At 43.1% G+C, this 26901-nt stretch overlaps 5 non-coding genes across 5 annotated transcripts; 1 reads left to right on the forward strand and 4 right to left on the reverse strand.

The window, feature by feature from the left end:
- Positions 1-216: 216 nt before the first annotated feature.
- TRNAS-AGA lies at positions 217-298 on the reverse strand. Its single transcript has one exon. It is a non-coding gene; the product is annotated as a tRNA-Ser (tRNA).
- A 4478-nt stretch (positions 299-4776) lies between these two features.
- On the reverse strand, positions 4777-4858 carry TRNAS-AGA. Its single transcript has one exon. It is a non-coding gene; the product is annotated as a tRNA-Ser (tRNA).
- A 2757-nt stretch (positions 4859-7615) lies between these two features.
- Positions 7616-7697, forward strand: TRNAS-UGA. The gene has a single exon. It is a non-coding gene; the product is annotated as a tRNA-Ser (tRNA).
- Positions 7698-14512: 6815 nt separating this feature from the next.
- Positions 14513-14584, reverse strand: TRNAQ-CUG. The gene has a single exon. It is a non-coding gene; the product is annotated as a tRNA-Gln (tRNA).
- A 6501-nt stretch (positions 14585-21085) lies between these two features.
- TRNAS-AGA lies at positions 21086-21167 on the reverse strand. Its single transcript has one exon. It is a non-coding gene; the product is annotated as a tRNA-Ser (tRNA).
- Between the last annotated feature and the right edge of the window lie 5734 nt (positions 21168-26901).

Below are 26901 nucleotides of genomic sequence, written 5' to 3' on the forward strand. Positions count from 1 at the left end.
ATTGGGACTCTGTTCAAACCTACTAGATAATACGGTAATTATGATTTCTTTTTTCTGGCCAGACAGAGACTCCTTCACAGGCCAGTTAATCCCAAGACCAAAACAGGGAAGCTCAGTAAATGAGGATGCATTGCTTACAGGTCAGGTACAACTCATGTTCCTTTGGACTTGCAGCTATGTAGGATTTCAAAGTAACCTACAAGATGTCAAAATACCCGTAGTCGGCAGGATTCGAACCTGCGCGGGGAGACCCCAATGGATTTCTAGTCCATCGCCTTAACCACTCGGCCACGACTACACAGGGGAGGCTGCCCTTGATAAAGTAAATAGCCTTACTGTACCTTAGCTCTCTATAGGATCAAATTGCATACCAGAAAGTGTATTTGTGGTCTATCTTTCCTATTCTTTAATGTCATTTGGATGACAATCGTGCTGTTGCACCATATTGGCAATTAACACTCTATCCTCAGAACTGGAAGGACTCCTTATTCTGATGGGTCGTTGGAATGAGATCAGCTTCCTGCTCCACCATCCTCTGATGGATTCATGAGATACAACCCACAGCTGGAACAAGCTTTAACATTCACAGCAGGGTTACATGTAATAGGTATGATTTTTAAAAACTAGAGTGAAAAGGTAATGTACATGCTTACATTTTAACTCTGGAAGGTTCTACCAGACCTGGCTTCAAGTTGCTGGTGTTGATAGAAATTGAAGAGCTGAGCTTGTGGATTGCAGAGAGGTTTTAGTTTTCACTGTATATACTTCAAAATAACTTGAGTTTTACTATCATTATTATTTATTTATGTGTTTTTCTTTATCTTTTTTATACACCTGGAATTGCTGGATCATACAGTAAGTCTATGTTTAATCTTTTGAAGAACTGCCAGACTGTTTTCCAACATGAATGCACCATTTTCATTCCCCCCAGCAATGTATGATGGTTCTGGTTTCTCCATATCCTCCCCAACACTTGTTATTATATGGCATTTTCATTAAAGCTATCCTAATGGGTGTGAGGTGGTATCTCATTGTGGTTTTGATTTGCATTTCCCAAATGACTAATGATGGTGAGCATTTTCTCCTGTGCTTATTGGCAATTTTTACATCTTTCTTAGAGAACTGTCTATTCCTGTCTTTTGCTCATTTTTAATGGGTTATTTGTCTCTCCCTTGAGTTGTAAAAGTTCTTTATAAATTCTAGATGCAAGCCCCTTATCAGATATGTGATTTGCAAATATTTTCTCCTATTCTTTTGGTTGTCTTTTATTTTCTTGATAGTGTCTTTTGAGGCACAAAAGCTTTTAATTTTGATGAAGTCTAATTTTGATGAAGTCTAATTTTGATGAAGTCTTTTTTGTTGCTTGTGCCCTTGGTGTCTTATCTAAGAATCCACTGCCAAATCCGAGGTCATGATTTCCCCAGTGTTCCTTCTAAAAGTTTTATAATATTAGACCTTATATCTTTGTCCCATTTTAGTTAATTTGTGTAAATTGTGTGAGGTAAGGGTCCAATTTCATTCTTTTGCATGTGGTTATCTAGTTTTCCCAGCACCACTTGTTGAAGAGACTCTTCTTTCCCCACTGAATAGTCTTGGCACTTCTAATAAAAAAACCAGTTCGCCGTAGACATATGGCTTTACTTCTGGACTCTCGGTTCTATCCCATTGATCTCACTGTCTTGATTATCACTGCCTCGTAATTAGTTTTGAGGTTGGGAAGTGAGTCTTCCTTTTTCTTCTTTTTTCAAGATTGTTCTGGATATTCTGGGTCCCTTGAAATTCCATGTGAATTTTAGAATCACCTCATCAATTTCTACAAATAAGTCAGCTAGCGTTCTGATAGGGAAGATCAATTTAGAGGAGAATAGCCCTCATAACAATGTTAAGATGCAATCCACAAATATGAGATATCATTATCTATCTTCATCTATTTCAACAGTTCTGAAGTTTTCAGAATATAAGTTTTGCACTTCTTTTGTTAAACTTATTCCTGAGTATTTTATTCTTTTTGATGCTGTTTTAAGTGGAAGTATTTACTTTTGACCCTTTTTTCCTTCCCTATGAAACATGATGAGGCTGTCTGAAGCCTCCCAGACATACATATTAAGTGCTGAGAGATGTCAGGGATGAAATTGCCTAGTACAGTCCATGTAGACAAAAACAAACAAACAAACAAACAAACCCAACAACAGAAAAACAAACTGAAATAAACCATGAGTCTTTGAACTCAGATGGCTGGGTTCAGAGGCCAGAGTGCTAACCATTACACCATGGAACAATTTTGGTTAAAGAGGCTCTTTCATATGATTCATCATGTCATAAAACTCCATTTCTGAATGAATTTAATCTTATTGACTGGGGTATAGTAACACGAAGTTAAGACAAAGAACATGTCCCTGCTCTTGTGATCTGTGCCCACTATGAGGGATACCCTATACACATGCAATTAATAAAACCCACCCAGGAAGAGTTTGAATAAATTGCTAAAGACTGAAAATGTGGGGGTGCTTGCCTGGCTGGCTCAGTCAGTAGAGTGTGTGACTCTTGATCTCAGGGTTGTGAGTTTGAGCCCCACGTTGTGTGCAGAGATTTCTTAAAAAATACAATGTTAATATTTTTTTAAAAAAAACCCTGAAAGTATAATGGCAGAGATGAAGTGGAAGGCATAAATAAAATTTAAACCTGTCATTTTTAGGTGAATGGGATTTGAAGATGCTGGTTGGAAGAAATTGCTGGTCCATGTGTTTTTATATACAAGAGGCAGCTTGTGGAACTAGATCCTCAAAGTAGAGCCTGTTTCTTCTCAACATGATGGTGTAAAATAACAGGAAAAAAAAAAAGAATATGTTTGTCAATACCTTTAGCAATATGGACTGGGCAAGTCCTGGAAAGTCGTTTGTTTTAGGTGGACTTGTACCTGTTTTGGTCTGTGAACATCATAAGTATACATGGCAGTGAGCATCGTGATTTCCAATAAAGCTTTCTTCCCCGGCGTAGTGGTGAGTGTGACTTTGTCACTGGGAAGACAGGTGTTGGGCTCGTGTCAGGCAAACCTATTATTAGTTAGACAGAATTTGTTTGGAGCCCACATATCTCCTCATAGTCATTTTCTGTGTTTTCCTAAACAACGAAATAAAGTGAGCAAACTCTTCTTTTCATTCAGTGGTCATGAAGTTATTAAGAAAGAAATTATTAACTTATTTTTGGTTCAAAATCTCATGGTGTGTAAAATAACACTTATTCACCCTCTCACGGAGAGATGCCGCGACACAAAACCGACAACTGTGGAGAGCACGTCAGGGGACTCACAAACACTGTTGGGAGACCACAGACGCCAGGCTGAGAACCGTCTGCGTTTCGGCATCTCCTCAATGTCACATAACCTAATTTTAACGAATAAGCGTCACCACTACTAAACTGTAATTAAACACAAAGTTGCTAAAGAAAAATCACCTGTCAAATGTGTCTATGTGAGTCATTAACCTCAATTTTATGAATTACCAGGCCAAAGCGCACCCACGCCTGAAGCTAAGATTCTAGTCAAACCAGTTCTTGGAATCGTCTTACCTTTTTCAGAGGGCTCGTGGGCGTGAGCTCCTCAGAGCGCGCGTCTGGGACCCGAAAGGAAGGCGCAGGTGGGTCCAACAGAGTGGACTGGAGCTCGGGCCTCCTGTAACCAGAGGCTCCTGGAGCCTCTACCTCCACCCCTTCTCAACCCTCCCCCTAGGCTCTCCACGGAGAAGAAGCCCTTCATTTGTAATATTCTCCCTTTCTTGTTGAAGAAGGAAGCACAGGAGGGGGGCCTGGGGTGCTCAGATGGTTGAGCGCCTGCCTTCGGCTCAGGTCATGATCCAGGGTCTTGGGATCGAGCCCCTCATCGGGCTCCCTGCTTGGCGGGGATCCTGCTTCTCCCTCTACTGTTTGTGCTCTCACTCCGTCAAATACATAAATAAAACCTTAAAAAAAAAAAAAAAAAAAAGGAAGCACAGTAAAGGGAAACAGATGCTAGGCAACACTCGTTTTCTCTTAAAACTTAATGAATTTTCTGAGTTCTTTGTTTTCCCTGTTTATTGCAATTGCCACTTAGAGGTGGCACTTTCCACTTGGGGGTCACAGAGACCTCATAAGTAGCATTTTATTTAGGATGCTCTGTTGCTTCTGAAGGACTAACAGATGTAGCAAAGGAAATATACAAGTTTCTTAAAGTATATAAGGTTTTAGCACCTCTCATCACCACTGTCCTGGACCCCAGGACAAGCCAACCCAGCGAGGCGTCATCAACCCTGTTTCACGAAGAAAATGGCTTTACCTAATTTCTTTAGCTGTGTGTGGTGCTTTGCTATCAATACCCGTGCGGATTTGAGACTTGGCGACCGTCGCTGTGAGTCGTGGCTTTCACCTGCATTTGATCCAAAATTCCCTGGAGTTTCCTTTTCTGCGTGGCGAGGACGTCCAGGGCCGGAGAAGAGCCCAGACACGGGTGCAATTCCAGATGCAAACCCTTCTGCCGACATCCCGTTTGGGAAGGGCCGCCTGGCGAGCAAGGCTCTGATCGCAGCAGAGGAAAGCAACACAGAGCGTGGGCTCTTCGTCGCGTAAAAGGAACCCCTTTGGGGACGGCGGTGGAGTGGCTTGTGAGAAGACCATTGGAAAAGCAGGGCGGACGCGCGGAGGCTCCGGGGCGCGCTCTGAAGGGCCAGGGGGGAAGGGTGAGGCCCGGTGCCGAGAGGCGCGGGCGGCGGGGAGAGCGGAGGTGGTGTCCCCAGAGGGGAGCCGCGTAGTCGGCAGGATTCGAACCTGCGCGGGGAGACCCCAATGGATTTCTAGTCCATCGCCTTAACCACTCGGCCACGACTACGTGCGAGCCGGCGCGCCCGTCAGCCAGTAGCCCCTCGCGAAGGCCGCGGGCTCTCCCCCCGAGCGCCGTCGGACTCACCCGGGCGCAGGGCGCGCTGCTGCGGCCAGAGGGACGCCCTCCTCCGATGGCCTGCTGGAGGGGAGCAGGAGGCCTCCCGGGAGCCCAGCTTCGTGCTGGGCCGCTTCCGACGGGGACGCAGGCGACACCCGGCTCGCGGACACGGGCTCTGGCGTTCGCGGCCGAACCGTGAGGGGAGCGCCGATGTGAACACCTGCTCCAAGTGACCATCGATTTTCAGAATCAGTTTTCGGTTGGGTGGGGGCAAGGGGTAAGTGCAGGATGGGCATTAAGGAGAGAGGGCACATGATGTGATGAGCACTGGGTGTTCTAGGCAACTGATGAATCACTAAACTCTACCTCTGAAACTAATAAGACACTATATGTTAACTCAACTGAATTTAAATAAAAAATTTTAAGTTAAAAAAAGAAAAAATAAGTTTTGAGTAATTCACCTAGTGGAAGATCTTGCAGTATAGTCTTTTAGAAAACTCACAACCATTTGATTTGAAAGATTGTCCCACCTATTTCAAAACTTCTTTTTTCTGCATCCATATGCAGGAATAACTATGGAACAGACCTCAAATAAAACAGTTCCCCAAACCTTAAAAATATGAAGATTTATATCACAAATGTTAAAGACTTATGAAACTTCTCTATCTCAGTGTTCTTTCCTCAAATTATTTTTTTAAACCCAGTTAAACGTCAGAAAGCAAGAAGGGCTGGAAATTTTGTCATTAATTTTGCCAATTGCTGACTGACATTGATTATTTGAGAAACAAGTTCAAGGTGAGTGCTTTCACTGTGGAGTGCACTGAACAAGACAGACATTAATCCAAGAACCATTTGAAGCAAATGTCAACTCTTGGGTAACATCATTAAATAAATCAATAAAATGCATTGTTCTGCTATTCACTTATAAGACTTGATTACTTCACACTGTAGTAAACAAAAACATTAAGTCATAACTCCACAACCCAGAAACCAACACTAGAAACATTTGAAGTATTCCTTCCTTCCTCTCAGTATTTCACATGCAAAAAGTTTGCCTCCTCAAAGTCATGTTCATACTACTATGTCGGTGAATATTATATCATAAACATTTTCCCAGAATGATTACAGAATCCTCCCAAATCTCATTTTAGTGGCAGATGAAGCAAAAATACTTAAACATTCATCCATTTTTAATATATTACTTAAACCATCACAATGAGAAATGCAAAAATTTTTGTGCAATACATGGTTTTCTTTGTTAAGAATATTTCCCTAGGAGAGGACTTCTCAAACTTCAGTGAGCATCAGAACCCCCTGGTGGGCTTCCTGCTATAACAAATTGCTGGATCTCCCCGTTCCCATGCTCCCCGTTCCCATGCTCCCGGTTCCGATTCTGTCGATCTGAACTCCGCCGGAGAACTTGCATTTCTCAAGGGACCTCCGATGGTGCACACGCTGCTGGTCGGGGACAATATTTGGATAAGACTGCTCAAGGACAATAAAGTTCAAAATAAATTTACCGCGTTAAGTGTTACAAACCCTTTATGATGGTGATGGGTATTGAGGAGGGCACGTTCTGCATGGAGCACTGGGTGTTATGCACAAACAATGAATCATGGAACACTATATCTAAAACTAATGATGTAATGTATGGGGATTAACATAACAATAAAAAAAATTAAAAAAAAAAAAAAAAAAAAACAAACCCTTTATGAGCCTAAATGGGGGTGTATAGCAAGTGCCATGGTAGTAAGACCAAATAAAAATGACTAGAATACGGTGAGGGGAACATTATTGTCACCTTATCCTAAAGGAAAACAGATGTGAGAGAGTTTTAACTCTCAGAGGAGCATATTCGGGCTCGACCCTGGAGGTCACACTCCTTTTGTATGCGAGATTCTGTCTAAATCTACTAGTGTATGCCCTGGGAACGCACTTCCGTTCCTAGAATGCAGAGAGAAGTCCGTGGTTTTAGGGTTTCTGACACTTCCATAAAACGGGATCTGGTCCGAATGCTGCCCTCCTTATCCCAGTCTGGTAAACCAGAGAGTCTCTGACCCCAGAATGGGCCCTATTAATTTGGCTAGATTTATTCCAACATTTATGCGTTTTCATCTCCTTTTTGCGCCTCTCTGTGCTGCGCGGGGCCGAGCGCGGGGCCTTGGAGACCGCGTGTGCTCGGAGCGCGCCTTTCCCGGGCGGGGAGCCACCTCGTGTCCCCTCCTGTCCCTGAGGGGTCCCCGACCTCCCCGCCCCGGCTGTTGCAGTCGGGGCGGAAACTAGGCCCCCGCCTCCCTCTCCGCCCCAGGGCGGTTTTAACGGTCCTTTTGGAAGGACAAGTTGAATGCCACCGAAGAGGGTCCTGATTTAGATTTTAGCTCCGTAAGTAATTACCCACGACCCCTGCATTCCGTGCCTCTCCCGCTGGCGTTTGCCACCTCGACGTCGTTCAGGGCGCGCTTTCAGCCGGGCTCGCCTTCCACAGGTTCCCTAGCACGAGGCGTGACCGTGGGGTCCGCGGATGGCCGCAGGCAGGGGACGAGCCCCAGCGCCCAGGGCACTTGCCGTTCGAGTCTTCTGTCCCGCCTGTCCTGGATTTGCTCGAGATGGGCTCCTTCGTTCTCCACGCAGAGCCCGGACCTACCACGGGCGACACTCCACGCGTCCCCCAGTGGTTCACCCCAGCTGTGGGGCGGCGGCGAGCAGGTAGTCGTGGCCGAGTGGTTAAGGCGATGGACTTGAAATCCATTGGGGTCTCCCCGCGCAGGTTCGAATCCTGCCGACTACGGTTTTGCCAGGAACCAACCCAAGTTCCCACAACCCAGATTGTTCCCCCAACGCGTATCCTCCACCTGCACCTGCAGATACGGATAGCCACGCCTTCCCCTGTCCGAAGACGCTGCTTTCTCAAGTGCGGGAGTCACCCTTCAAAATTGGGAAGCCACGCAGGGCAGTTCACCTGACTTCATTAGATGCCTCAGATCACAGACTCTAGCCCCTGGGCTTTAATAGCACGCTGGTACTCCCCGTAACCACTCTCCACTCCTAGGGAGGTTAGGATTCATAAAAAGTAGTGACACTAACAGGTAATTTTATTGAACACTTTGTGCCAAGAAGATAGGAGTTAAGCAGGAACCCCATGATAGTTGATTTCCAATGCTGCACAATGAGACGGTATTGACCGAGGACTTCCAGACAGGCTTATGAACTGAGGTTTTCACAAGTTCCTTAGGAGATGAACTGAGGTTTTCACAAGTTCCTTAGGAGACGCTCCTAAAATTGTCAAGTTGTTAGCAGACTCAGGGTTAGATGTGTTAGTATCCCAAAATAATAGATAACAGGTCCTATTTTCCAAGCCTTTACTACACACCACATTCCAAAGACTTTACACGTCTTAGTATTTGTCGATCTTTACAACATTTGTATTTTACAGACCACAAGGTCCATAGAGATCCAACCATAAATGATTGAAGTCTCAGAACTAGGAAGCAGGAGGACGGAGCTTAAAGGTCGCTTGGTTTGGGCTCCGCAGCCCCCCTCCCAACGTTGTCGGTGGGCTTCTGCCTGTGCTAGGGATTCCTGCCTCCATCTGCCTCCATCACTGGGTCGGTTCACTGTTCTGGATTCATCCTCTGGTGATAAGGCCAGGAGAGTGGTGCCCTGTAAGATTCTGGATTCAGCCTGGCACAGAATACTGCTGCCCCTGAGTGCTTCGTGCTTGTGTTACCTTTGACACAGGGAGTATCACTCATCAGTACATGGGCGTTTGCCTATTTTTGAGCAGGGGTTTCTTAACAGTTTATAAAGAGTTTCCCACACAGTAGACCTTTTCAGCTCCTGAACACCAGAGCCTGATACTGGAAAAGACTTTTTCAGTCAACAGGATTTGGATGTAGCGTCTAAGACGGATTTGAGAGAAAGGGAAGAGCTATTTTGGCCCCAGATATGGAGAGAAATTGGAATTAAGCCACATATATATATTGGAAGGGAGTGAGATTTTAAAAATGCTACAAAGCATCAACCCACATATTTTTTAGAAAGAATTAATGCTTCAATTCTTCTGCATAGAAACCCCAGAGCAGATTCTTTTGTCCCCACTTCCTACTTCCTATACACTTTCAGGGGATAAAAGTGTTTCTGTGGGCTTCACAAATGATTGGAAGAAACAAATAGTAGGTTAAGAGGCTTACGAGTGCTTGTCCAGAAGAGAGAAATATGGATGCAAACTTATAAGTGAGGAAGAAGAGATGGCAAGGATGGGGCAGTGGGGAAAAAAAGGTGACCACAAACAGAGGGGAAAACACTGGATATTTCCTTGTAAAATTATGTGACTTTGCAGATAAAGAAATAATTATTTAGGGAGTCACTAAAGAAATCACTTTACTGCTAAGGGGAAGAATCATACTGGAAACAGCATTCTCTAGAATAATATTCAATGGTATGAGGAAGTGGGAAAAACACCTACAAGATACTTAGGAAAACATAAGTCAAAGATTTTACATCCAGCTCAGATGTATTTTGTGTCAAAGAAAGTGTATTTACCGCAAAAAGTATTAGGCAACATTTAAAAGGAGTAGATCCACACATAACTATATAGATGAATCCAAAACAAAATAGTGAAAATTTCAGGAGCAGAATGAGATATATAGCAAAATACCATATGGAAAATAAAATTAAATACACAAAAATACTGACATCTGCTTTGCAGAAACAAATTCTAGTAAAAATGTAAACATTAGATACTTTTTAAAAAAAAAGATCTTATATATTTGAGAGAGAAAGAGAGAACATGAGTGGGGGGCAGAGGGAGAAGCAGATGGGGAGTCTGACACGGGGCTGGATCCAAGGACCCTGGGATCATGACCTGAGCTTAACTAACTGAGCCACCCAGGCGCCCTATGTTAGATACTTTTAAAGTTAACTTTGTGGGAGAGATTAGAGGGAGACCATTATAGACGTAAAAAATTCAATCAATTGAGATATGGTCTTTACAGATATTAATTTATATGTGGGATAGTCTAAAAATCTGACAGGTGTTTAAAATCACTGTAATCTTTGAGACATAATTAAAGAATCTGTATATATCATTTGACCTCTTTGAAATGGATAAAAGTTAGAATGACAGAAATTTCAAAGTATCGATAGAGGGCGCCTGGGTGGCTCAGTTGGTTGAGCGACTGCCTTCGGCTCAGGTCATGATCCGGGAGTCCCGGGATCGAGTCCCGCATCGGGCTCCCTGCTCGGCGGGGAGTCTGCTTCTCCCCCTGACCCCCCTCCCTCTCATGCTCTCTGTCTCTCATTCTCTCTCTCTCAAATAAATAATAATAATAAAAAAAATCAAAGTATCGATAGAGTTGTAGGGATGTCAATGCTTGCGAACTGATGGTTGGAAACTATGGAGTTACTTTGGAAACAAATCTGGCACCATTTAATTAAATAAAGGATAAACATATCACAGGATCCAACTTTTCTGTCTCGTGCTAAATATCCCACAAGTCTATAGGAAGATATCTATGAATATGTTCAGTGTAGTCATGTCTACACTGGTGGGATTTTTAATCAATCTGTTTTTCTAGGACTTGGTGATTGATTAAACTGGGTGGATGCACACGCTGAAGGATGACACAGGGAGAAGAAGTCACAAATTAAATATAAAAACTATGTGTGCAACACTGTACTGCTCATATAAAATAACAAAACACATGCAAACAGAGCTACATATTTCACAAGAAAACATTCAAACAAAAAGTTACAGAATCTTGGGGGGGAAGGAGGTGAGGGGGAAAGTTACATAGTAAATAGTAGAATAGTTGCTACTGGAGTTCGAAGACATAGAATGTTATATTGTGAAAGGGAAATATCAATCGATCAAGAAAAAAAAAAAGAGCTGTATATGGACCAATAATGGTAACGTGCTTTGAATTGTGGGACATAATTAATTCAAATGCCTGCTCTGGATTCCGAAAACAGATTGCAACTCTCTGACGTTATGTGGACCATGTCAATGTCTCCAGCCAGACTATCAGGGACATCTCTGTGGTTGAGCAGGCTGGGCTTATTATCCACTGTGGTGAGGAGAACACACACTGGAGGAATCATGAGGTGTTTATGGAGGAGGATGTTAGAAAGAACCTATTCTAGGATTTGGGCTTTGGTTGGGTGCTTTGAGTGACAGTCCAAAGTAGCAGGGTTCTGATCTGGATTAGAACTGCCAGAAAGCAGAGCTCTTCTATCACTGGGTATCTCAATTGATCTTATTTATAAGGAGGTAGACTAGAGTGAAGGTAAAGCTGTACTTGGTAAGGAGTGGCAGGCACTTGTTTTAGTGAGAGGGAGGTTTGGTGTTTTGTGGGTGGTCACAGTGACCTGGGCTTTGCTTAGCTTCGACAAAGTTGTGATGCCACCTGTTGGTCTCACTTTCCCATGGTCTCAGAGGAACCATGTCTGATGTTGGTATTCTGTGAGATTATGCTCAGTAGGAGAATCACATGGCGTGGCTTGAATGCCAGGCCAGCTTCCGGATGCTGTAAGTTGCTTTCTTCCCCGTTCTTTCTTCCTCTGTAGCAACACTTCTCTTGTGATGAAATTCTTGTTTACTTCTTAATTTCAAAATTGAAATTCAACATATCAAAGTTCTTTTGGGATAAGAATGAGGAATATTGATTTTGACCAAAGTCTTTGAGTTCCATTTCACAACAGATTAGCATCAAATATGTGGGTAACGAGGGACATTAAAGCAACCTCAAATAGGGCCACTTGCATGGTGTGAGATGGACGAACTTTGAGAGGATCAAAGATCACTGGCGTGATTAATTCCATCTTAGGACAACCTGTACACCAGAAATCCCTATATCTGCCCTGTACCCTGACCGGCAGGAGGGCTTATTTAGTTTGCAGACAATAAAATGATCTACTCATAGAATGTCCTAGGAAACAGACATTACAAGGGCGTCATTGTAGATGGCAACACTCTTGGCGGGAGAGCATTACAAAAGGACCCTGATCCCACTTGAAAACTTCATCAGCAATATACAATGAGTGATTGATATCAACTGTGGGCAAACTGCATTTCTACTTGCTTCGGATATACACTCATCTACTTCATTCATGCCTTCCTTCTTAAATATGGCTGGGTCTTCTCATGCTAAATCAGAAAAAAACAAAAAGGAAAAGAATCTTCACAATCCTTCCTCCCCTCTTCATAATAATCAGATTAATCCATATGGCTATGGGTTTTAATCAACCATGGTGACCAGTTTTTGATGTAGAGAAAATATCTACTGACCATATCTTCTTTAAATGTTCTGGTTTGGGGGATACCTGGTTGGCTCAATCAGTTAAGCATCTGCCTTCGGCTCAGGTCATGATCCCAGGGTCCTGGGATCGAGTCCTGCATTCAGCTCCTTGCTCAGAGAGGGAGCCTGCTGCTCCCCCTGCTTGTGTCCTCTCTCTCTCTGATAAATAAATTAATAAAATCTTTTAAAAAAATTAAAATAAATTTTCTGGTTTTGAGTCATGTGTTCAATTTTCTGATAACAAAATGTGTACAATAAAGACTTAGAGTTTTACTGTTGCAGAGTTGAGACATTTTTTGCATTTTTGTCTGAAAAAGAAAACATATGTATCTAGGAATATAAAAGAGAATAATGCAAACTTCAATTTTGACCAAATGAAGAGCAATCTATATACATGAATGATGAATATGAAGAGTAGATTGCACATACCCTGAAGGTCAAAGGGGTGTGATAATGTTAGGAGTTAATTGGACACTTAGGTAGTCAGGGCCAGGGTCCCCAACAAGAAAGCAAAAAATCCAGGACAGCTAACACAAAACTGCACTAGCATCCTGCTTTACAACTTAAGACAAGATCACAATAGCATCCTGTCTAACAGCCTCTGCAGGAGTGACTTTTGCAAAACATCCTGAAACAAAACAATGAACCTTAAAACATTGGTCACAAACTCACAGGTTGAGGCAGTTAGTCTCCAAACGTCAGCCCAAAAGACCATCCACATGTGAACAATAATCTGATAGGTAAACAGGTGCATGACCAAAGCCCTGATTGGCACACCTTAGCAGTCAATCCACAAGGGTCCCACACTCAGGATGCTCAAGAGAGTTCTGCAAAAGAGCTTATAAAAACCCTTAGATTTAAACCCCCAAATGGCAACCCTCTCCGGTCCCCTCCATCTCTAAGAGCTTTGTACTATCGCTCAATAAACTTTGCTGTGCTGCCCACCACTCTTCATCTGGTCTACCTCTTTATTCTTCGAAGCAGCATGACCAAGAACTGCGGGCACTAAGGAAACAAAAATCCTGTAACAATGAAACCCTAATTAGTATTTTCCCAGGATAGTACTTGCAAAAACTCCAGAAGTGCACAGTATTCTTCAGTTTGTGGCTCACTGTGAGGGAGAAAACCACAGATCTCTGGTTTTAAACAATGGAGTGTGTCCACATGTAGTGGCAGAAACTTCATGCAACTCATTTATTATGAAGGAGAATCTGGAAATAAATGTTTGATTAAACAGTTTACACAAAGGGGCAATATGAGAAGAAGCCAACAGTGAATAAGACCAGCATATGGGGGGAGAATTTGCAGTGTGAGCACACTTGGAGTTAGTGATATGTGTTGGTTGTGAGGGAAAACAAAATTGCCTAATAACAATCTCATACACGTCTGGAATCATAATGAGACCATTTGTTGGGATGGAATCTTCCCAGCCCTTAGTGAAATGTCTCCAAATTCCAAAGCCAGGAGAAAAACAGACTCACTTCATCTAAAACAAATACTATACTAAAATTAAAAAAAAAAATTAAAGGCCAATGCAAAATAGTACAAGAGCAAATGAAAAAAGGAAACTTCTACAAATAATGTAATTAGCAAAGAAACAGCAGCAATTACTAATTTTTGATGAGAAAGAGGGTTTTTTGGTATTCTATCGGTGGCACAATGACCAGATGAACATTGCAGTGAAAATATTGTGGATTTCCCCTTAATTTTTACTTCAATATAGGTTAAATATGTAGATATTTTTGAAATGCAAAAAATGAGTCTTATATGCCCATGTACTTAGAGTCACCCAATTTAAGCACATTTGGTTTGTGTGTGTGTAGTGCCTGTATTTTATATATATAAACTGGGTTCAGTGGCCATAGGGGGCGAGGAGGGGGCAGAAACTGCAGCTAGACGCCAGGGTAGAAGAGAAATTTGCTATTAACTGTATGTATATTCTCCAATACCAATAGAATTATTTATTTCCCATGTTTGAAATATCTAAAACATTCATTCTAATGTGCACAGAAAATGAATGTCATATAAGTGTATTGTTGCTCTTTATTAGAGTTGGTTTTCCAGTCGCTGCAGAGTGCAGGGCTTTTGCTGTTTCCCTACTGCATTTACTTTTGTTGCTTCTTTTCTTCCTTACAAAATAAGCTCTGTAAAGCCAGAATGAAATTCTATTCCTTCTTCCTCACCCGAATTCAGACGCGTCAGAACTTGCAGAAACTCATAGGAGACACCAGGGGCAAAATTGACTTTGGTCATTTAGATGAACAGCCCTTTCCCAGGAAAAACCCAAAATGAGATCAAAACACAAAGCAGGTCCCACCGAGACTTGAACTCGGATCGCTGGATTCAGAGTCCAGAGTGCTAACCATTACACCATGGAACCCCGCATGAGGGGACAGTCCACACAATTGTCTATGATGAGTTTCTGAAACTCTACTGAAAGCATTTAGTTGAGTTTATGAGTCAGAATTCTTAGTTCATGTCCACGCACGACAGTCTTTCAATAAAAACCCTAGGAGATTTTATTTTTACCTTATCTTTTGCCACCTACATGAACCCATAAAGTCCCCCACCCCCAACTCAGGCACTTAGTGGTCCCAGTCCTTGCTTTCTTCATTAAGGAAAAGAGTGAGCCCTTGTTATACAGAGCAGTACTGGACTGAACGTCTCGTATCCACTGTATGATTTAAGGCTCAGATACTGGGTGAAGATATGGTGAGTCCTTGTGTAAACAGGGAACAGGCTTGGAAATTTCGTATCTGCGATCTGCAGTTCTGCTCACTTTCAGCCAGGTGGTATTTTCCCCCACGCACTTTATTTAATTATCAGGTATATTGCTTCGAGGAAAACAAACTTTAACGTGTCCCTTCTGGAGTCACGGAAGGCAACTTGCAAGAGGAGCTGGGGCAGGTTGTGCTTGCAGAGAAAGACAGAACGTGTCGCGATGGGTAAGGGGCGTGTGGGACACGCTGCAGGTCACCATCTAGACCCGTGGTCACACTCGCCTTCATCGTGAGGAAGGTGCCCAGGGAAGGCTGCCAAATTGTACCCCGAAAAGTTCTTCACTGCTGCGCCGCAGAGACTTTTTCTCCCTCTGCCCCCCCTCCACCCCTCAGCGCTCTTTGCCTAAGAACAGGGTTCTGGGCACGGAACTGTGTTGGTGAGACTCTGGGGGTGCAGGCTGCCTTCCCAGCGCGTCCCACGACCGCAGAACGACTTCTCATATAAGGACAGCAGTAGGTGTCCTGCGACAGAAACCTGGTCTCCGTGTCGCGCACCGCGCTGCGCCCGCCATCCCGAGGAAGGTGGCCTCCCGCAAGTCCCCTAAGAACTGGGCTGAACAAGATCGCAAAGGCAGTCCACCTCTCTTTCCAGTGGTCTCAGTGATTAAAAAAACAAAACACAAGGAACTTGCAAAACATCCACGCCATGCAAAACACCAATCCCAAGCAAAACCTTTATAGGGCCAGGACCTTGTCCCAAAACCTGGATTCTGCTCACCCGCACAAATGCGAGCGATCTCCACACGGGAAGACGGTGCTACCCTGCAACTCACAAGAACAAGTGCAAAAACATCGCCACAGAAAAATAATTTTAAAGGGAATGTGGAACTAGAGCTTGCAAAATACTGAGCTGAAACCTCTCCTCCTTTAGTGAGTAAGCCATTATCATCTCAGGCTTGGGGATAGCCAGTGTCCCCTGAAAGTCACTTGGTCTAGGGCTATATACGTATACATCTGAAAAGCAGGAATAAGGAATTGGATAAAGAAGAAATTAGAACTGAACCAAACGAAAAAAAAAAAAGATTTAAACAGTGAAATATATTTTTTAAACTTCTTATTGTAGAAAAAAAGTCATTAGATTAGTGCCTTCTACACAACCATTTAACTAGTTTTATTGAATTCCTGGGGAAGGTCAGGTGCTGTGCAAAGTGCTAGAGTCTGTAAAGGTAAACAAGACAAAGGCACGATTCCTGTCCTCATGGAGATCAGCATCTACCAGGAAGGAAGCTCCCTAAACGCGGACACGAAGAAAGTTCACCAGGGATAGGTTGGATGAAGTGCTTGTAACTGGCACTCTAATGGCACAGATAAGATGGAAAGCTAAAATACAAATAAAACTGGGAAATGTGGGTTTACACAAGAATTGATAATGCTACTCTGCACAGAGTGCTTGTCCATGATCTTCCATATAGAAAATGCACAATATGAGTTCAGCATATGATCCTGATTATAAAAGGTGGAGTGGTGGGACACCTGGGTGGCTCAGTCAGCTAAGTGTCTGCCTTCGGTTCAGGTCAGGATCCCAGGGTCCTTGGTGGGGATTCTGCTTCTCCCTCTGCCTCTCCCCCCAGCTTACGGTTTACGCTCTCTCTGAAATAAATGAATAAAATCTTAAGAAAAAAAAAAAAAGCTGAAGTGGTTTATCTTGGGCGGCAACAAGATGGTAAAATGTAAACAGGAAGATGAGGAGTTAAGTTCCATAATGGACTTAGAATTAGGGCTTCAACAAGGCTCTCTGCTCACCACGATCAGTTTACTGGATGCAGCCATATGGGCTGTGAACATAATAGACAAACAAGGGCATAGCCACTGAGCACAAGAACTTCCAAATGGGCTTCCATCCTTAATATACTGGTGAGCACTGGTTATCCGGGGGGAAAGAGGTGTTGAGTCCTTCTAGAGAAGCTGCTTGTACTAGTCAAAAAGAATTTGTTGGACCTCATGGCCAGTGAGAGGGAAACCATTCCAGGGAATTCACAAAATTATTGAAGACTGCGCCCTAGACTAAGAATTCCCTGCATTTAGGTTTTTCCTCTATACCATGTAGCCTAATTGTAACCATTAAATGAAATCACTCAAGTAAGATCAAAGGTAAAGCTGCTAAGGAAACAGCCTCTTTAAGTTCAGGTTGCATGACTCCTTAACCTCAACACTGTGTGTTCTGAGGGAAAGACACACCCATGTCTGAAGCTGAGATTCTGGTCAAACCAGTTCTGATTGTCTCCTACCCAGAGTGAGACAAATCTGGGTCAGGCCCTGGGGGTAGAACCAGGCTCATTTTAAGCAGAGGAAGAAAAATCTGAATTTCTACTGCAACTTCTCTTCAACCTTAATCTTGAGTTTCCCATGAGAACAATTATATTTGAATTACATTTTCCTCATTTCTTTTGAGGAAGGAAACATGTAGAAGTTTTTCTAAGTAACAAGACTTCTCTAAAGTCTCAATAGATATGCTAAAGCTTGTATAAGTTAAACACATTTTTTGTCTAGGCTTTCTTGTTGCAGTTGTTCAATTGGAGGTAACAGCTTGTAGCTCCAAATCATAGCTGTTACATAAACCATGCTTTATCCAGAATGTCTTGCTTCTGGAAGATTAAGAAATGGAGAAAAAAATTCCAGGTAGTGATGGAAGTAAAAAGACACACAGATAAAACCGCAATCATAGTGGGACATTTTCACACAATATACCTCTCTGAAAAACTGATAGAAAATATAAATGAAGGGGCGCCTGGGTGGGTCAGTCGTTAAGCGTCTGCCTTCGGCTCAGGTCATGATCCCAGGGTCCTGGGATCGAGCCCCGCATCAGGCTCCCTGCTCAGCGGGAAGCCTGCTTCTCCCTCTCCCACTCCCCCTGCTGTGTTCCCTCTCTCGCTGTGTCTCTCTGTGTCAAATAAATAAAATAAAATAAAAAGAAAACATAAATGGAAAAATAACCATAAAACAAAATAATGCAATCCATATACATATAGAAAGAACAGTGCACATACTGACTTCAGGATGCAAACCTTTTCCAAACACAGATGAAATTATCTCAAATTTGACATTTTTCCAGGCCACAAAGCAAGGCCCCCAAAATATAACAGGGTTGGATACAGCAATAAAAGTATGCCAGAAATCAAAACATGAAAATGAAAATTTATCTTTGTTTACAAAATTAACAAATATGCTTCTAAATAATTTATGGTTCATAGGAGAGGTCACAATTGAAATTAAGAACTATTTTGAAATAAATGATAAAAATAGTCCATATCAGTACTACACACATACTGTGCGGCTAGAAGTGTACTTAGAGGGACACCCTTATGTACATATATACAAATAAAATAAATGCCTAAAAGTAATGACCTAAGCATTCATTACATGAAATTAGGAATTAAGCACATTTTGTTTAGCCATCCCTCCACTGATGGACACTTGAGTTGTTTCTACCTTTTGGCTCTTGTGAATAATGCTGCTATCAACATGAGTGTACAAATATCTGTTTGAGACTATGCTTTTAATTCTTTTGGGTATATACACAGAAGTGGAATTGTTCGGTCATATGGCAATTCTATTTTTATTTTTTTCCAGCCTTACTGAGGTATAATTAACATCTAACATTGTGTAAGTTTAAGGTATACAATGTAATAATTTGATATATGTATTTATTGCAAAATGATTACCATGATCAGTTTAGTTACCATCCATCACCTCATATAATTTCAATTTTGTGTGCGGTTTATTTCAGAAATGCAATGTGATTTAACATTCAAAACTTAATCCATAAAATACATCTTTTTAATTTATAATATTAATAAGTAAAAGAATAATTATATGATAATCAAAATATACATGTAGAAATTATTTGGTAAAATACAGTTTTTAAGGGTGCCTGGGTGGCCCAGGCGGTTAAGTGTCGACCTTTGGCTCAGGTCGTCCTGGGATCGAGCCCCGCATTGGGCTCCCTGCTCAGGAGCCTGCTTCTCCCTCTCCTCCCTGCTCGTGCTCTGTCTCTCTCTCTCAAATAAATAAATAAAATCTTTTTTTAAAATACAGTTTCTATTCATATTTTTAATGTAAAAAGACTTTTATTTTCAAGGTATTTATCCAAAGGATACAAAAATAGTGATTCAAAGGGCCATATGCACACCAATGTTTAAAGTAGCAATGTCCACAATAGCCAAACTATGGAAAGAGCCCAGCGGTCCATCTACAGCTGCATGGATAAAGGTTATATATAATGGAATAGTACTCAGCCATCAAAAAGAATGAAATCTTGCCATTTGCAACGACATGGATGGAACTAGAAGGTATTATGCTAAGTGAAATAAGTCAGTTAGAGAAAGACAAATACCAAATGATTTCACTCATATGTGGAATTTAAGAAACAAAACAGATGAACATAGGGGAAGGGAAGGAAAAATAAAATAAGACGAAAACAGAGAGGGAGGCAAACCATAAGAGACTCTTTTTTTTTTTTTTTTTATTCATGAGAGACAGAGAAAGAGAGATGCAGAGGGAGAAGCAGGCTCCCAAGGAGCAGAGAGCCCGATGCGGGATTCGATCCCAGGACCCTGGGATCATGACCTGAGCCGAAGGCAGACGCTTAACTATCTGAGCCACCCAGGCGCCCAAACCATAAGAGACTCTTAACTCTAGGAACCAAACTAGAGGGTTGCTGGAGGGGTGGGGGGTGGGGGGGATGGGGTAATTTGGTGATGAGCATTAAGTAGGGCACATGTTGTGATGAGCACTGGGTGTTACATGCAACTGATGAATCACTGAACTCTACCCCTGAAACTAATAATATGCTGCATGTTAACTAAATTGAATTTAAATAAAAAAATAAAATTAAAAAACACTTTTGTTTTTAATAGTTACAAATTCATAGTAAGTTGCAAAAATAGTACAGAGAGGGTCCATGTACCCTTCACCCATTTCTCTGGTGGATTACTTCTTACAAAACCAAAGTACAATATCAAAAGCAGGAAATTAATATTGGCTCAATGTTTGTGTATGGTTCTATCTCAAGTGAAAGAAGCTAATCTCAAAAGGTTACATACTATGCAGATTCATGTAACCAATACACAGAACATCACTGCCACAGTCTCCCACCTGCTCCCATTATGGTCATGCCCACACCTTCTGCCCATCATCCCCAAGCCTCTGGCAACTGCTCATTTGTTCTAATCTCTATAATTGTGTCATTTTGATAAGGTTGTGTAATTAGAATCATACAGTATGTGACCTACCGAGATTGACTTCTTTCACTCAGCATTAGTGTCCTTGATGAACTTCCAGACTGTTGATTCATCATCAGCATCCTCCTCTTTCTTGCTGAGTAGAGTCCCCAAGGATGCCCCGCTGTTTGTGTCCTTATGCACCTGTTGAAGGACATTAGGGTTGTGTTCAGTTTTTGGCTATTAAAAATAAGGTTGCTATGAACGTTCATATATAGGTTTTTGTGTAAGCATAAGTTTGCATTTCTCTGGAAATGTAGAGTGCAGCTGGTGAATCATATAGTATTTTCATGTTTTATTTTGTAAGAAACTGCCAAACTATTCCCCAGAGTGGCTGTGCCATTTTCCATTCCCACCCATGTAACAATTGTATTCGATTTCAAGAACATTCTCAAAAAAGGCCAAACCATAGGGACAGAAAACATAGGTGGTCATCAGCTATTGCGTGGGGGGTTGGGAGGTGTCTATAAAGGGTAACACAAGAAAAGTTTACGGACTGACAAAACTGTTCTGTATCCTGATTATGGCAGTCGGTTACACGAAAATACGCATATTCTTTCAAAAAGTCAATTTTACTCTACCATAAATTTCTAAATTAAAATAAAAATACCTCCCATTTTGTGGCAGAAATACCTTCTACAATTTATCTGAGGGACGCTTTCACCAAATTGTCTCGTTTTGAAACAGGTCTCTTGGTGCAGCCTTTTTGAGGAAAGGCTGGTACTCACCCCATTTTTTTCCGGGCAGCACAGGGGAGCCCAACGGCGGGGGGTTTGCGGGGTCTAAGGACAGGTCACGCCCCCTCCACCGCTGCCGTAGGGTCAGGGTGCGGAGAGAGCTAAAGGGGGGCTCTGCTCGAGACGAGCTGGGTAAAAGCTCAGACGTAGTCGGCAGGATTCGAACCTGCGCGGGGAGACCCCAATGGATTTCTAGTCCATCGCCTTAACCACTCGGCCACGACTACGGGCGTGCGCTCGGCTTCCTCCAAGTACGGAGGGAAATGTGGCGGATTTAGCCGTAAGACTCCCGTGCAGACAGAAGTGTGTTTAGCGCGTCGGGCAGAAATCCGCAGGTGGCACGAAGGCTTGGGGAGGGGGCGAACGCCCCCCGCGGCCCCCGACGTTTAGCAGCAGGAGGACGAGGGTGCTCCCTACGAGCATCTGCTTTTCCAACGAAGTCGAGGTCGATTCGTGAACTGCCACCTGCCTCCCTTGCGGGTGACCTGGGCGCGTGCCGGTGCCGGGGTCCCCGGAACTGGGAGCAGGTTTACGCGGGCCCCGCGGCGGCGATGGGGGTTAGGGTAAGCGGGGCTTTAGGCCTGGACGCGAGCACGTCTTCTTCCAGAGCTCGCAGGCCGGCGTGCGCCGGACGACCCTGCGCTGGATGCGCGGCGGGGAAGGAGATACTGTCGCCGATTTGCGTCCACGGAGCAGGGAGGGCGGCGCGATGCTGAAAACCGCCCTGGGTGCCCTCCCCCGGTGTCCCCAAGCTCCGAGGCTACACCGCACCTATTCATCTCATTGCTTTCAGGGAAGTGCTTGGCAAATACCAGTGCGCTTTCCCGTTCCGTGCGGGTTAGAGAAATCGATAGGTATAGACGGTCCAGGAGTTTCATTTCCTGTGAGTTCCTAGCTGCTTCCTAAAAGATGGGTTACCTGGTTTGGGTTTGTTTTGTTTTTCCCAACGCAAGGGCCCGTTTTCGTTCAATTGTAACCAACACAACACGTTTCCTGTTCTCCTTTTTAGGTTTGTAACTCAGCTTCCTTCAGCAGAATTTCCAGAGGCTCTACAGGAAGGATTCAGAACAAAATGGTTGAGTGTGGATGCCAGAGAGATGGGTCCCCATTTCATGACCAGCAAAGTGTCAAGGGCAAGAGGTGAGAGCTGATGGAGATGCCTCTTGAGAAAGCAGAGATAAATGCTTGGATTTAATAGATTATATTTAGCCAGAAGTAACAAAGTGTTCTTTAAATAGAGCTCTGTTCAATTCAGATATCACTGGGAATGGGGGAGGGGGAGGGCTAGATCCAATTAAAGACCAAATATTTTCCTTTTATTTATATCAGAGAAGATAAACTGTACCCTCACTTCTAAACAGAATGAATGTGGTCATGGAAAGTAAGGACCTTCACTGGCAATCTGGAAAATTCCCCACTATTTGCCTTAAAAGATTGTATGACATTTTAAATCTTAATTTTCTGCCTCTCCCCATTGGAATATTTTGAGGGCAGACCTTTGTCCTGAGCTTTCCTAAAACATTTTTTAAGTTTCAACTTTTTGTTATTAACATAATAACCCCAAAAGTGTTCTTCATCAAAGAACACATGCAAAATAATTCTTAAGGTCTAATTAAATGTCAGCAGATTAGAGACGTAGAGAAGCCTCCATGAATTCTGCAAACCTCTACCTGGTATCAGTTAGTCAGGAAACAGACTCAAGGCCCATGTAATTGTGAAGGGCATTGAAAAAGACAGTTGATCAAAGCAAGAACTATTGAGGAACATTCAACATCAAAGTCCTTGAGTCTACAGGTAGAGAATTCATCTTTCTTGTGCCAAGTAAAATAGATGTTTCTCCTTCTTGATTAGAAGAATCTTGGGTAATGAGGACTGTCTCACCCTGGGATGGAGGGGGGTGGAAAAAACAAATAGCCCACACTCCTACCTCCCAGAAACTCACAATAGCAACACTTGGCTGTATCTTCTTTTCCCCTCATCCCCTCCCCCAGTATTTTTTTTCTTTAATTACAAAAGTGGGAAAGTTTTTTTTTTTTTTTTTTTAAGATTTTATTTATTTGACAGAGAGAGACAGCGAGAGAGGGAACACAAGTAGGGGGAGTGGGAGAGGGAGAAGCAGGCTTCCCGCGGGCTCCATGCGGGGCTCCATGCGGGGCTCCATGCAGGGCTCGATCCCAGGACCCTGGGCTGAAGGCAGACGCTTAACGACTGAGCCACCCAGGTGCCCCTGAAGTGGGAAAGTTTTTTAAAGCAAAAGGTATGCTCTTGATGGGCACCTGGGTGGCTCAGTTGGTTGGGCGGCTGCCTTGTCTCAGGTCACGATCCCAGGGTCCTGGGATTGAGTCCCTCGTAGGGCTCCTTGCTCAGTGGGAAGCCTGCTTCTCCCTCTACTTGTGCACGCTCTCTCTGTCAAATAAGTAAATATAATTTTTTTTTAAAGTATGCTCTTGAGATATGAGAGTGGGTGAGCTTAAGAGAGAGAGAGCTGGGCCCCCTCCCCCAGTATTTAGAGTGAAAAAAAAAAAAAAAAAAAAGGGAATAGTTGAAGTCATACAAAACATAAATTGTGCCAATATCTTCCAGACAAAAACCAACAGGAATACATAAGTAGTTGAACGGGTTGGGACCTCTGGGTGCATCTCAGTAAGAGGGTTTTAGTCTTGTGTTAGGTGATTTGGGGGATTTAAAGAGGCAGGGCTTCTCCGGATAGGATGCTGTCTGGAAGGAGGGAGTGATTCTAGGATTGGATAGCTTAATAAATCCTACCCTGAAGGAAGGAAGACCAAAGCAATGCTAAAACTAGGGTTGGTCAAGAAGCTGTCGTCATTCTTACTGGACAAGATGAGGAGACGCTGGGTGACTTTTGTGGCTTAACAATATTTGTGTGTCTGGTTCTGTTTTGTGTGTGTTTCACGTTTGTGTTTGTGTTCAGACGGGAGAGCAGGTGATCTTACTTTCATTTTGATCCATCAATGGTCATTGAAAGGCCTGGTCTGACATCTGTGTTCTGTGAAATTGTTTATGTTCAACAAAAGAACATCAAGGCCTAGCTGAGAATACCAGGTCAGATCCCACGTGGCGGGGGCTGCTTTTATCTGTGTCGATTTTGTATTTTACTAATTTAATTGAATATTATATCATCAGCACTTTTTTTCAGGCACTTCTCAAATGTCATTTTAGTGGCTTTCTAATGTTCCATCATTCAGATGAAGTCGGAATCAAGGGAATATTTCCCCTTGTTGGACATCTGTGTTATTTCTGCTATGTTACTGCTATCCATTTTTTAAATACCATAATTGGTTTTGTGCACGGAACGTTTTTCTGTAGTTAGGACTGATTCCGTAGGACAATGTTTTGCAAAATGAATTACGGGTAGAGTGTTTTCAAGCTCCAGATGAGCTGAGACACCTGTTTGTTAGTGCTATGAGTGCAAGAAGAAAGAACGTCTTGTGAGAATATGAAGAAGGAAATATTATTCCTGTCACCACAGAGGAAGCCAGAAGCCAGTGACATTTAACTGCAAATGAGAGTTTTACAGACAAGGGCTTGAGGAAACATTTCCCTTGTAATCTGAACATTTGACGGATCTCCTTGTTTGTGTCCCCACAAAGGCACTTCTGTTCCCAGCATTTCGGACCCCGAATCTAAGTTTACAGCCATTAAATGGAAGTTGGCTCAACGCCCTCCCCTAGGAACCGCATGATTTCTAAGCCCAAAATCAACCCTATTTAGAATATGGCTCAACTTTGCCTGGTACTTACGTGTTTCTACCTGTCCTTTCAGCTTTGTGTGTGACAGAAAGTCGCTGGGTCTGGCTCTTCGGAAAGTTCGTTCTCTGGGATGGTGTCCTTGGGGCCGGGGGCCGGGGGCCAGGGGCCTAGGAACCCAGTTGAATGCCATCTAATGAGTCCCAGCTCCGTATTCAGCTGTGAAAGTAACGCAGGTGAGTGCCCTTGGAACCTGCTCCTCTCCCACCTGCTTTGGCCAGTCAGGGGCTGCCCGAGGCGCCACTCAGTTCCAGCCTGCCTTTCTGCGGTTCCCCAGACTTAGACGTGAACCCACACATCCTGGAGGATCAGTGCCTGGAGAATGGACTAAGGTCAAGGAAACTCGAATCTCACCATCCTCGACTGGTTCTTGATTTACTAGGGGTGCATTCTTTAATCCAAGAACCCTTGGATAAGCCATGAAATTCTTTCTTACAAAACTCAATGTGTGCAGACGCTCCACGCACCAGGCACCCGTCACATCTCACCTTAGCCCACGCGGCCATCGGCTTGCCTACCCTGCACTTGCACTAAGAGGGAACATTCTGGGGGCGCCTGGGTGGCTCAGTCGCTTAAGCCTCCAACTCTTGATTTTGGCTTATGATCTCAGGGTTTTGAGGTCATGATCTCAGGATTGTGGGATTGAGCCCTGCCCGGGGCTCACTGGGCATGAAGCCTGCTTAAGATTCTCTCTCCATCTCCCTCTCCAACCCCAGCCCCCCCCCCCAAAAGAGCTAACATTCTGTGGAAGGAGCCTGTAGGGTGGTTAAAGGATTTGGAATTCCTTGGGGTTTGCCTGCAGAGGTTCCAACCCCGCTGACTGGTTGTTAAAGGGTAAGCCAGTGAGAGATGTAGGTAGTTTCATCAAAGATGTTTATTTAGAGAGAAAAATCAATTATTCAGGAAAGTTAGCACATGGATCTGCTGCCTGGAAGGTCTGTGAATAAAGGCGTAAAAATAGTATCCCATGCGACTGATAGCATCAGCCCTTCAATATGCTCAGATTGGAGAGGACGGATCACTGATCACTGATAATGTTACATGAGCAGAGGGGGCTATAAAGTCTGTGTATACCAAGACTGTGGGGAAAAACAAACTTCACTCTTAAAGATGTCCATTGTAATTCAGTCAATTATCAGAGCAGTCTGGAAGCAGCAAACCAATTTTCTGAGCCACCAGAAAGGAATATCAATTCCCGTGAACAAGGATGACTAGAGGTATAGTGCTGGTCCAGATCCAGGACCTTCCTCAGTGTGAAAGGTATTATCAGTGAGGCAGAGGTGGACCAACAAGCACAACTTATAGGCTCAGGAATTGGAAGAGAGGGGATTATTGGAAAAGAGCAAAATGCTTTCACACAAAATCTATGGTCTGAGAGATCTGGGTTTTTAGGAAACCAAAGTAGTCAATCCAGTTACTTGGACAGCACAGTTTAGAAGATTGGGGGGGGTGGGGCAGAGCATCATAGCCGTGCGAATAAATAAATGCTAGATAACACAGGGTCTTTCATGCTACACCAGACTGGATTCCACATGGAACATATTGGAAAAGTCTACACAGTATTTTGAGAATGTGGGTGCATTATTAGAGTAGCCCATGATGGAGAAACGGCCCAGAGGACTTAATAATAAAAATAATGTTTAGATATCATCTCTGCATCAAATTAATTATTTGAAAACATGTTCTCCGATGAGTTTTTAATATTACTGAGATAGAGGGAATGAGGTACTGAGGAATATCTCATTCTACTGACACTCGTTTGGGGGTTTGTCACCAATAACTGCCATAACAAGCTGCTTGAAATAATTGACTACTCCCTAGCCTAAGGCATCTTATTTTTTGTTAAGGAGCCCTTTCAAGTGAACTTTTTTTTTTTTTTATTGCAGACATAAATTAATGACAAATACATTTTTACCGCTGTCCACCCCAAACGACTTCCTTTCACTTGAAAGCTTTAGAATCCTCCGAAAACTACAGTATGCGGGCTCAATTATCTCAATTAAGTAGTCTACAGTATCCTTAGTTATATCTCTGGATTGCCAGATTTGATCTTCCCCACTGACGTGTGCTTTGTGAAGATCTCAGATACTTCATCTAAAAAAGAAAGAAGAAAAAGAAAGAAAGAAAGAAAGAAAGAAAAAGAAAGGAAGGAAGGAAGGAAGGAAGGAAGGAAGGAAGGAAGGAAGGAAGGAAG

This window comes from Phoca vitulina, unplaced genomic scaffold, assembly GCF_004348235.1.
Source record: "Phoca vitulina isolate PV1807 unplaced genomic scaffold, GSC_HSeal_1.0 scaffold125, whole genome shotgun sequence".
Taxonomy (NCBI): Eukaryota; Metazoa; Chordata; class Mammalia; order Carnivora; family Phocidae; genus Phoca; species Phoca vitulina.